We start from the raw sequence: 12042 nt of genomic DNA on the forward strand, positions 1-12042 counted from the left end.
TTCCGGCTCTAATAGCATCCTTGTACGATTTAGGTCAAAATAATCCACACGTTCAGAGTTAAATCAAAGCACACCTCTTCTCACACATTCAGGTAGGAACACAAAGAGCAGCAGCAGGACAGGGCTGGCAAAACGACCCAGCAGCACACTGGAGCTGCAGGCTAATGGGAACAGTCACGGTGGGGCCCTCAAACCACAGACATTCCTCCAAGCCCTACTGACAGCTTGCTCCCTGCCCACTGCTTGGGTGCCAGGGAAATTACGCTAACAGTTCAAGTGCAGGACTTGAATTCCTACCCATCCTGCCATTACAAACATGCTTGATGCAGAGCCACCTGCCTCCAGATGCCATACAAACACTGCTGTGGTTCCATAGCTTTCCTAACCATGCCCAGACCAGCAGCTGGGAGAGGCTCCAGGTTCCTCCAAAGAAGCCACTGTCCAACCCTCAGCCCAGGAGCCACTGCAGATACGTCCCACACCAGCACTGACAGAGCACTGAGGTGGGCTCCATGCATGTATTGGGAATCCGGCTCCCAACAGAGCTAAAAGGCAGCTGTGAGCATCACAACAGTAAGGGACAGCTTTCTTGAAAACATCAGTACACCAAAAATTAGGTTTTTTCAGCATAAGACCATCAAACCAGAGGTCTTCATTAGGAAAGAAAACCAACCTCAGCATCTGTAAAGAACAGGCCTGCGTTTCAAACCAGGTACAGCAACAGTCATTTATCCACGACTACATGTCCTGATGAATACAACTACAAAACAAATCTTGTTCTCCTCCAAACTCTGTGATTATTAGCAGCATCTGAGCTCAGCCTTAACTCCTCTCCTCCAATCTAATTCTAAATTTACATGAAAATAGCACAGGTTCAGATAGGCTCAGTCCCCTTGAAGGGCAAAGCTGCAACACAACGAAGTGCACTGACTGCCTCAGAAATGTTCAAGTTCTCTCGTTTTGATCAAAACCAGCATTTCATTTCTTACGTAGATGCTGGACAGGGAACAGCATTCTTCACCTCCTTTCTTCTGCTCAGAAAACAAGCATTTTACACCCTGCCTTTAGAATCAAGCCAGGAGAAAATTGCAAAACATTTCAGCGTCTCTATTTGCTTTGTAACCAGAATAGCTGAGAGCCACCTGACAGCTCTGGGGACTCCACTTCTGTGCCTGTGCATAAACCAGAGACAGCAGCACGGCAAGGTTTCTGCACAGCTCTGATCTCTGCCTTTATTTTTAAACTGCTACTGTCACCACAGCATCTCAGTTCACCTTTTGCCCAAAACAAATTGAACAGATTTCCCAGAGGGTCTCCTGACTCACCAGCACATTCTCCCTTTAAAGGTCAAAAAAATATGTAGCAACAATAGGGATTTCATTAGTTTCCTCTTAGTTTCAGTCAGTCAGCAGGGACTTAAAGAGAGATTGGTTGCACTCAGGAGCTTCCCTAACAATGCACACTTCATCTTATTTAGGATGAAGGGAAAGAGCAGCCATAGGAAACATCTTGCCCCTTTTCTTCCAGCTGAGCACAGCCAGGGAGCACTTAGCAAGGTGGTCTCTCCAGCAGAGATGTCTGTGCTGAGCCAACTCCATGTGCTCAGTTCACATATTACACACTAAGATTCCAGCTAGAACCCCTGCACAGGATGTGCAGGTGGGTTTTTTTTCCTCCAATGTCTCTCCGAATGCTTCCTTTGTGTCTCTGTTCCAAGCTACTCCACAAAGCCCAGAGCTCACTTCCCTGCACTGGTGCCTGTTCCTACCCCTCCCCAACCTCCAGGACCAATGCTCCTGAACTGATGACAGCCAGGGCTGCCTTAGTGCTCCCCACCTACCTGCATGCACTACTCGAGTCACAAGGACCTGCTTGCTGCTGAGAGCTCCTCAAGTGCCAGCTACTCATCCAGCTGCTTCAGCGTGCAGAACTTCACAGCCAGTTCTGAGACTCTCAGCAAACAGGGATGCCTCTCACCTGCTGAAGGAAGAAATGACAGGTACAGCCCTTCTTTTATCCTGGACGTTTCTTGATAGTCTCGTAGAACAAGCAGATCGGCTTTAATACTAGAGATATCTTCCACACCACAATGGATTGTATAAGGATGTTCCTACACCCATCTTCATCTGCTCTGATCCTCATCTGCTACCATTTCCATCATGATTGCTCACAAGGTCGCTTCACCTGGGATAAGAAATTCAGGTTGCAGAGACACTACTTGAATGTTCCCTGGGAGAGGAAGCTTCAAAGTTCCCTCTTCAGTTTTAAAATAAACCACAGATCCTCTATTTGTCCATTTTCAATGGATGCTTAGGGTCCCACGGGGTCACATTCCCAAGTTTTCTGTATTGCTTCTCAGAGAACCAGTCTTTGCATCCCCACACAGCTTCAAGACAGAAGAACTGCAGAACACGTAGAAGCCCAGTGGGCTGGCTTGGGTCACCATCTGCCAGGGCTGGAGGCAAACAAAGCTCAGAGGACTCAGCTCCAGTGGGAGATCAGCAGTAGCCCCATCTGTGATCCCCACTGCTTTCACCCTAAGACAGCGCTTTCCACAGGACAAACACAAAATCAGTCCCTGGCACCACGTCCATCAAAGCAAAAAGGGAGACTCAGCGCTACACTGCATTCCTGACGTGCTTCTGGGCAAGACAAGTTGTTTGTTTTCAACTCCTTTTATCCTCCACCAACAGAACCTAAGCGAGAAAAGGTCACGAAATACCAGAACAAGATTGGCTGGGGGTGGGGAGAGGAGGAGGAGGGAGAGTGATTTGTGTTTTAATAACTCCAGCAGCAGAAGCACAGACACGCTCTTCATTCAGAGCAAAGCAAAAGGCATCTGCTAGACGTGCAGCACAGAAGCGTTCGGTATTTCTGAACCATAAGGCTAATGTGATGTGACACTCCATCAACCCCTGACATGCAGCGTACATTCATCTTTCATCAACGAGGCTCCTCGCAGCACGTGGAGAGGAGAACACTTTACCTGCATGCAGGTCCCCCCGGGGCTGTGCCCTCGGCAGGGCTCCAACAGAGGCAGCACGTGGCCGCCCTCCCCGTCACTGCAGGAAGGGAACGCTGTCAGCTCGGGTCTTTGTAAAGGGATGAGCAGGCATCTGACCTACATAGCACACAGATGTGAGTGGCCTTACGCTGCACGCAGTGGGTTTGTATGCAAAAAAGATATTAAGCACCACCTGCTTTGCCTGGAAAAGCATGTGAAGAAGCAGCAGCCGTGCGCAGGAGGGCTGCGCAGGGTTTCAGATGGGAGCTCGGCATTGCTGCTTCTCTCCTTCATTACACTTTTCTCTCTACAGATTATTTTGGTACTGTTGTACCTAGGCTGAAAGCATCACGAGCAGCTGCCGGGGGATGCTGCACCACCCAGCCACGTGCTCAAGACAGCTTCAAAACCTTCCAGTGCCCTTTGAGTACTGCAATAACCCCAACCCTCATTCTGGTGTCCCCTCTTTCCCAAAAGAAAGCCCACACACAGGTCATCCTGCCAGCAGCAGGTGTTTGTTCCTTTAAGAGTTTTACGTTGAGAAAAAAGGTAGGAAAATAAGCAGATACAGCAATATGAGATAAAACTGGTGCTGTCCTGGCAGAGTAGCCATGCTCCTACACAAGGTAGGCATCTAGCAGAGCGTCACCTCCTTGCAAGCCAATGCTAAGCCTTGCTAAAATGACTGCTATGCTCCGTGCTAAATGTCACATGCCACGCATTGCTGAGGCTCCCAGCTCCTCCACGACGAAAGGAACCAGGACAGGGCAAAGCTACAAGGATGGAGAAAGGCAGGGAAAGGCAGGACAGCTAGAAGGCTGGGCTTGGGCACACAGAGCTCCCCAGCTTTGCCTGCACACCAGGCAGGGTGAAGGGGGGGGGAGAGCTGAGAGAGCAGCAGAACAAACCTCCAGGAGGGTGAGCTGGGAGCACGGAGAGCTGGCGTCATTCCCAACTCCACTGCCACCAAGGTCAGGCCCAGTCACATGCCCTCCTACCTCTCATCTATTTAGAGCCTGAACTCCAGAGCCACAGCTCCTTCTCACTGGTTCTGGGCACGGATCCTCAGATACTGCTATACTGCATGCAAAGGTATGAAAATAAGGCCTCCAAAACTTTTGGTACCTGGTCAAATGATAAAGACTGCAAATGGAAATAAAATTAAAGGAATAAATAAGAACAAGCAGATTAATCATTTTGCATTTATTTTACCAGCTACTCTTTAGCCTACTTGCTAGAGACTCCCCTTGCTCACGACACCAAGGGTCTGCAGACAAAGTAAATAAATCTGAGGGTCAGAAGAAAAGCCTCATCTTGGCTGGGATTTCAGAAGCCAGCCAGCAGCAGCCGCCCTCACTCCCTGCACCAGCATCCACCCAGCACCAGTCCAGGGCCTGAGCTCCCCAAAGCAGGCTCCTTTCTCAAACACACAACAGCTCAGGTTGGAAGGGACCTCAGAGATAATTTAGTTCCAATCCCCGTCACGGACAGGGTTGTCTAGTTTCCACTTGCTGAGCCACAGTCCTCTGCACCACTTCCTCACAACAAGCCGTAAAATATAGATGTTTACACTACACAAGGCTAAAATCTATCAATTCTGAGGTCACTGTGTTTTTCCCCTCTCGCCAAGCAGCACTTGAGCAGACATACATCACCAGCTGGAAGTGCACAAAATGGGATGGTGGTGTGACACCTGCAAACTGAAATGATAATAAGAGCATCAGATGCAGAGCCTGCCTCACCTGTGCACATCCCCATGCATCCTCCCACAGCCCAGCGCTCAGAGCTGAGGGAAGACAGGCCAGCAGCTCTTAGGTTGCTCTGGAAGCAGACACCCAGATCGGGCGCTCCATTCTCTGGCAGCGCCCACCTTTTCATTTGGGGAAGGGAGGTAATTTACACACACTGCACAACGTTTGCTGACAGAACACAGATGAAGGACTATCCCTGATGATCAGTGTTCGAGCCCATCTTCAAAGTGATTTGAAAATAATCTGCCCAAAATAAACAAGCAGGCAGGTCCCAGGAGCGAGGTAGGAGCTGACAGCAATTGCTTATTTCCCCAATGCAAACAGAAGGCAGCCAACAGCCCAGCACAGGGGGGCTGAGCCCCCCCTGCCTGGCATGCAAGCGGGGCAAGAGACTCAATTTAATTTCTTCCACAGAACAATGTTAATTAAAACCATCTAAGCCCTTCCTGTTCCTCTCCTACCACCAGGTGTGGTTCTGCTCACAGGAGGCATTCCCAAACCACGGCTTATTACCAGCACCTCCCCGAAAACACTACGTGCACTGTAGCAAAGCAGCTGGGAGCCCATTTGCAGGTAAGTACTGCCCCTCATTACCAGGAAAGAAGAGCCATGCCCACTTCTGATGCTCATATGTGGCAGCAGTCGCTCCCCATATGCTGTCAAAGCTGCTCACTGGTGTGGGCTTTGCATGGAATCCTACAGCAGTGCACCTCCAGGAGCTTCTCTTCACCATTCCCTGTGCCCCACACAGCTGCTGGAGGGAAGCAATGCACCTGGACTGTGTGAGTACCTGCACCAGAGCTTTCCCAGTGGTTTTACAGACACTGAAGTTTCCAAACTGGTTCCACTCTCGCAGTGTGATCTGCAGAAATGGCTCCTGTGCCTGCAGGGAAACACCAGGACGTGGGTAGCTACTGGCAAGCATAAGCACAAGGCAAAGTTTTACTGCTCCGCTGAAATGAATAAGCATGATTCAGAGTAAATTCTGTAACCAGAGTGAAAAGAACAAAGCCTAAGTGGCTGGAGAGGCTCAGGAGGATTTCCGCGGTGCTTACAGCCATTACAAACTCCAGAAAGCAGCCCTGCCACACTACTTCTCCTGTGCCACACTGCCACAGCTGAGTGCACAGTCCCCACGCAGAGCCAGCAGCAGCACCTGCCCCTCATCTTCACCCACATGAGGGGCTCACACTGACAGCCCCCCAATCCAAGGCCCTCCCCCTACACAGGGCAGCCAGCAGAACCAGTGCATCCCACATCCTGAAGGAACACTTTTCTCACAAGCCCTCCCCAAACAGCTTCCCAGAAGAGTTTGCTAAAAGCAGGAAGAAAGAGGAGATTCAAACTGCCTGAGAAAGGCAGCAGGAGCCATGTGAGGAGTGCAGCAGCCATACATCCCCTGCCTGGTGCCCTTCACTGCTCCAGTCCTGAGCTCAGGAACCTGCTCGTAAATCACAGCATCCATCTGCTCCCAGCTTCCAGAGCGAGCCATCATTCACAAAGAAGCCACCCACATTTCTGGGTTTCAGTACATCCACAGAAAGGCACAGATCCTTGCATAGAAGGACATCCTGCCCCCTCCCCTCCCCCCCAGGGACAGTGGGACCCAGCAGGACACGACTGCTCCATCTCAGCACAGCAGGGGATGTGCTCAGCAGTCTCAACCACTGCATCCCACCTGCCCGTTCCTCCGCAGCATGCAGCAGCAACCAGAAGATGAGTTCACGTTCATTCCTACCGTGGCTGCATTTGCCTGAACATGAACTGCTTGCAAAGGCATCAGATAATGCTCTGCCACTTTCCAGCCCCTATTGCTCCAAACCCTAACACACCATGGAATGGCTGAATTCATGCTGACGCAGCCTGTGGGCATCTCTGCTGTTTACCTCAGCCCTCTTCTGTGAAGACCAACTAACACTGTGCTTTCTGTTTTAAAAACAGACTTTTCAGAAATAATAATAAAGACGACTGTGAGGCAACTGGTTGAGACTACAGAAGGTTATGTTAAGAAATAGACTGCTGGAGGAGCAGGAATGCTACTGGACCCAGTGCCTGGCACTCTGCAAGTGGCCCCTGAAATCAGTGGGGACCAAGCCTCACCTCACACATTACCTTATTGCAAGCCAGCATTCAGTTTCAACATATTGTAAAGAGTACTGCCTTAAGAAAATGCTATGCTGCTGCAGGAGCAGAACCCAAGCCTTCCCAGGGAAGCAGAAGAAGCTGCACTCCTATACATAGAGTGTCAGCTCCCATGCCTTCCCCTATGGGAAGGTACAGTGACCTCGTAGGGAGCATGGCAGCACTGGTTGTGTCAGTGCTACACAGGAGCCAAAGCTATGACTCACACTGCCCTTATAGCCTTCCCATGGACATCCAGAGCAAAGCCAGGCACGCAGCACAAGTATGAGGGCAGAGCTCCCAAGATGCATCCTCCTCCTCTGCCATACAGCTCTGGACCACGATAATAGGGCCGATGCTGTTACAAGATTGTGAGGCTTTCCTGAGAGGGAAACTGTTCTCATTTTAGGAAAAAGATGTCATCAGCAGCATTCCTCAAACCAAGGACCTCAGCAGGAGCTTGCAAAACTGCAGAATGCAGGAACACACTTCTCGTTGTCTGCGCTGAAGCATCCCTGTGGTGTCCTCCACACCCCCAGCTCAGGCTGCAGCTCCACAGATGCAGTTTCTGCTGTAGGCTGTCAGCCTGGCAGCCACGGGATGCTAACTGCCATCGTTCTCAGCTGCAGGGAACACCAGAAGCCACAAGAAGAGTTTCAGATCGGCTATTAGCACACATACTTCTTGTTTCCATGCAAACTGTGGATTCCCTTGGATGTGCAAAGGAAAGCAGTCTTTGCTCATTGTTACAAGCCTGGGCCTTCAGAAGCACAGTATTTTAGATGCAGAATTGGACATCACATGCAGCTGTCAATCCCTGCCCTGGTGTCACCTCTCTTCTGCCCCTCGTAAAGTACACACGATTAATTTTGTAACAGAGATGCAGCTTGCAAACACCTGCCCCACTAATTAAATACACACTCATGTGAGCAAGAAGCTTTAACATGACTCACTTGATTCAAACAGAAACAGGTAGACTAGGACTGGTGGCAAAAATAAAAATAGGCACAGTTCACACGACTGCAAGGAAGGCAGCAGCATCCCTGCGCACAACAGCAGAATCAACTTAATCACAAATGACAACTTCTGAAAGCCTTTGCTTTGGATTCATCCTTGCTATTTTTCTAGGCCAGCTGGAAAACAAAAGCTTTGTCTTCTTAAAATGCAATCGCCTGAGGCACCTCTAAAAAAAGTGACATAACTCAGGTCTGAAAAATGCCTACTGGGTTTCAGATTCTCCTAAGAGGCTCTTTGCTGTTCAGCTTGATTCAGATTACCCACATCAGCGTGAACTCCGCAGATTCAGCTTCGGCTGCAAGCACAGGTATGAAAATCATCCTAAACGTGTGCTTTTTAAGCAATACAATTAAAGCTCTGCAGTTATAAAGAACCAACTTGTTACTGATCTGATGCTTCCTCCCCCTCTGCAGGTGTGTGAATGCCTCACCAACCCCTGGTGTCAGTTATTCTCATGTTACCCCTGCTCAGTGCACTTTCTTCCAGCATGCTTTTCTGATGTTTTTAGCCTTTCCAGTACAGACCTCAAGCTGTGACTGAAGAAGTGGATGAACAGGAATCATAACTTGAGCCCAAAGCTGGACTCGTGATGCTTCTATCCCCACAAGGCTTCCTCACTGCAGTCACTCTTAAAGAAATGCCTCCATGCTCTTTGAAAACCACGAGCCCCATACCACACAGAACAGCAACTCAGTGTGAAGGGGATGAGAAAAGAAAAGCCACAAATTCACTTCAAGGTAAACACAGCCCTTCCCAATGCACGCAATTAACGCACGTAGTGCTGTGTAACCCCACAGCACCTGCAGGATGTCAAATGTTTTATTTCCAGACATTCTCCTTGAGCAGATGCAGGTTTGCTTCTAAGTCTGAGAGCTCCTCACGCAGCCATCAGCCAGGAACACACACCAGAAGTTCTGCTGCCTTTATTGAAGCATTTGAGATGCAGGCAGCTGCTAGAAACACGTCAGGTTCTGATCCTTCAGAAGGATCCACCCCCATTGCTTATTCCAGGTAGCTGCACTTCTCCAAGAGCTTTACTCCTCTCTTTACAACTCCTAAATAAAGCCTCCTGCCTGCACTCACTGCCACATCTGCCTCTTCTCGAGAAAGCAATGCTTTGGAGACTCACCTTCCTTTGCTGAGCAGTTCCCCAAAGGCCACGGCAGCACTGCCCACAAGCAGTGAGTGCACCCTCCTACCACCCCTCCTACCACCCGCACCCTACAAAGCACAGCCAAGCCAAACCCAGAGCAGGGAACCCCAACGAGATGCCATCACAGACGCTATGGGTCAGCCTGACGGTCTGCTCTGCTTATGGGCTCCTCACTCATTGCTCTGCTCCTCTGGGATAACCGGATAAAGGCAGCCCTTCCGCGTTACACATCCACGGCATCCCCGTTCGTTTTGCTTAGAAAAACTCTTCCTCCCCTCCCAACCCCGCGCCTTAGAGGAGGGGGAAAAAAAAAAAAGACCAAAAAACAAACAAACAAAAAAAACCAGCAAGGAGCCCAAATCAGAACGAAGTACAGAAGGACGGAGTGGGCAAAGCGCGGCTGGGAGCGGTACTGCGGGCAGGGACGGAGGCGGCGGGGTCCCGCAGCACCACAGCACCCGGCCCGGGGCCGCAGCTCCGCTCGGGGCCAGCAGAGCCGCCGGAGCCGCTCCCTTCCAGCCCGGCTCTGGGTGCTGCGGGCGGGGAACGACATTTTCCTTTTCTCCCTTCAAAAAACACGCGGACGCTGCCGACTTCGCTCTCCGCTAGAGCCGGGGTGCCACCAGAAGGCGGAGCGGCTGCCCGAGAAACGCTACGTTTACCCGCACAGAAACAACCCAGAACCACAACGGGCGCACACACACACGCACACGCGCATCTGCGCTGCTCCCCACGCCGACCCGCCCGGAACCGCGCAGCCCCAACTCAGCGCCCGCGCACCGAGCGCGCAAAGTTGGTCCTCCTGTCGGTGCCGGCACCGCCGCGCTTCTTTTCCCCCAATTAACACCGGGGAAAAAACTCACAAGATGAAGAAAAAAAAATAATCCAATAAAATAATAACCGACGGAAGGTCGGGGGAGGAGAGGGAGGAAGAAGTGAAAGAAAAAAAAAGAAAAAAAAAAGAGCGAACTCACGTGCAGCAAAACCCCCGTTTCCAGCGGGACGCCCGGCAGGACGCGCAGCAGCACTGCCCGCGCCGAAGGAGGAGGAAGAAGAGGAGGAGGAGGAGCGGAGCCCGCCCCGCCCCGCCGCTCCCTCACCTCCCGCCGGCCGAACCACGGCTGCGCGGCGGAGGGTGCAGCGCTGCCTGCGCTGCCTGCGCTGCCTGCGCTGCCTGCGCTGCCTGCGCTGCCTGCGCTGCCTGCGCTGCCTGCGCTGCCTGCGCTGCCTGCGCTGCCTGCGCTGCCTGCGCTGCCTGCGCTGCCTGCGCTGCCTGCGCTGCCTGCGCTGCCTGCGCTGCCTGCGCTGCCTGCGCTGCCTGCGCTGCCTGCCGCCCCGGTGCTCGGCGAGGATCGCAGTTCCCCGTGCTCACAGCGCAGCCCGGTTCCACCAGCCGCTCGGCGATGAGCCCGAGGAGTCCGAGAGCGGTTCCGGCGGTGTTCGGGTGCTTCCCGTCCCCTCCTCCTCTCAGCCGGCTGTGCTGTGCTCGGCTGCTTCTCGTGCTCGCAGGTTGATCTCAGCGATCAGGTGTTTTCTTGCCAAAAGAGTTTCACAGAATCACGGACTCACTGAGGTTCTACACCTCCAGGCCTGGCGACTCCGCCACCTCACCCGCCCCAACCCCTGCTGGAAGGAGCTCTTTCTGTGCCCACCCCGGTGCAGCTTGAGGCCATATCCCCTGAGACCCCCACCTCACAGCAGCCTGTGTCAGGCAGCGGTAGGCGGAGCAGCCCTGCGCCTTCAGCTACTCCCCATCACTCTTTTCCTTGTCCCTTTGCCTTCTCTTATCCTTCTCTGCTCACTCCAGCATCTCGGTGTCCTTTCTGTAGCAAGGAGCCCAAATCCCATCCAAGTTTCAGCTCTCCCCCTGCAGAGCGGATTGCCACGGAAGGGAGAGACACGACTGCACCAGCTTCCCAGCAGTACGTGTTGGCTTTTCCACAGCAAACTGCCTCCTGCTGGGGCTTCCCTTCCCAAGATAGATCGCCTCTGATGGGGAAGGGAATGGTGCAGCCAGCGTGTGTGTCCTGGGCATGGCAGCTGCCATCTTCCCCCCGGGAGGAGGACCAAAGTGTACCTACTAACCTCTGTGCAGCTGTGCATTTCAGAATCACTTAGCAATAATTCAGCCTTTTGAGCAAAAGCCACCACCAAAAGCCCTGTAACATCCCCACTCTCCCATAGAGGCAGGTGCTGTTCATATTAGTCCAGAATTAAATTTCCTTCTAAACCAGCTCTACCTGACTTTCTTTAAGGTCTTATTTATTATTGCTTAACAATCACTTTAAAGACGATGGGTGGGAAGCAATACAAAAGCATCTTTCATTATTCATTAAGGACAAACGATGCAGGGGTTTTGGAAGGGAATGGAGAGTGCACACACTTTTCTGCACTTAAAACAATTATTCCTTATTAATAACCCTGCAGAAAGGTGTCCCACAGAGAGCTGCAGTTTGGATGCTTTTGAAGCCGAGTCTCTTGATCACAAGAAGAATTACACTTCCTCTGTGACATTCCTGAGCAGAGATCCTTCTAAATGTTTTGTTGTGTTGGTTTTTAGCTCTTAAAAATGTTTAGGTGTGAATTCTGAGGTCTGTCACCCTCATGGGGTGGGAAAGCATTGCAGAGGTAATCGTGGGAATCAAGACCCAGCATGAGAAGAAAAAACTACAGCCGTGCACAGCAAACCCACAGCAGGGTTGGGAAGAGGACTGAGGATCCCCAGAGCCCCAGGAGAATTCAGCTCAGAGGGGACCCTGGTGCAGCCCACCCCTGTCCCCATTGGAGCCCAGCCACCCATTTGCTGTGTTTTACAAAGCCCCCCCATCCAGCCCGTGATATCCCAGCTTGGATGCCAGGATGCTGTGCCACACCACAGTCATCACCAGCCCCAATGGCACCCAGGTGTAGGGTGGGATCTTGATGTGGAAGAGCAGACAGTGCTCCTCATCCACATCTGCCCCCAGCATGGGCAAGAATGTGTGGGTAGGGGAATG

At 51.8% G+C, this 12042-nt stretch overlaps 1 protein-coding gene across 2 annotated transcripts in view; it reads right to left on the reverse strand.

Moving 5' to 3' along the window:
* The window catches only part of RALY (RALY heterogeneous nuclear ribonucleoprotein), a 119192-nt gene extending 109031 nt beyond the window's left edge, over nucleotides 1-10161 (reverse strand). The window contains exon 1 of one of the 2 annotated variants that reach the window (XM_090152251.1): nucleotides 10021-10161. The gene's annotated coding sequence lies outside the window, so the exon portion shown is untranslated. The remainder of the gene's footprint in view (nucleotides 1-10020) is intronic. The other variant, XM_090152250.1, reaches the window with a different exon arrangement.
* Nucleotides 10162-12042: the final 1881 nt, after the last annotated feature.

This window comes from Phasianus colchicus, chromosome 17 (genome assembly GCF_987193195.1).
Source record: "Phasianus colchicus chromosome 17, bPhaCol1.hap1.1, whole genome shotgun sequence".
Lineage (NCBI taxonomy): Eukaryota > Metazoa > Chordata > Aves > Galliformes > Phasianidae > Phasianus > Phasianus colchicus.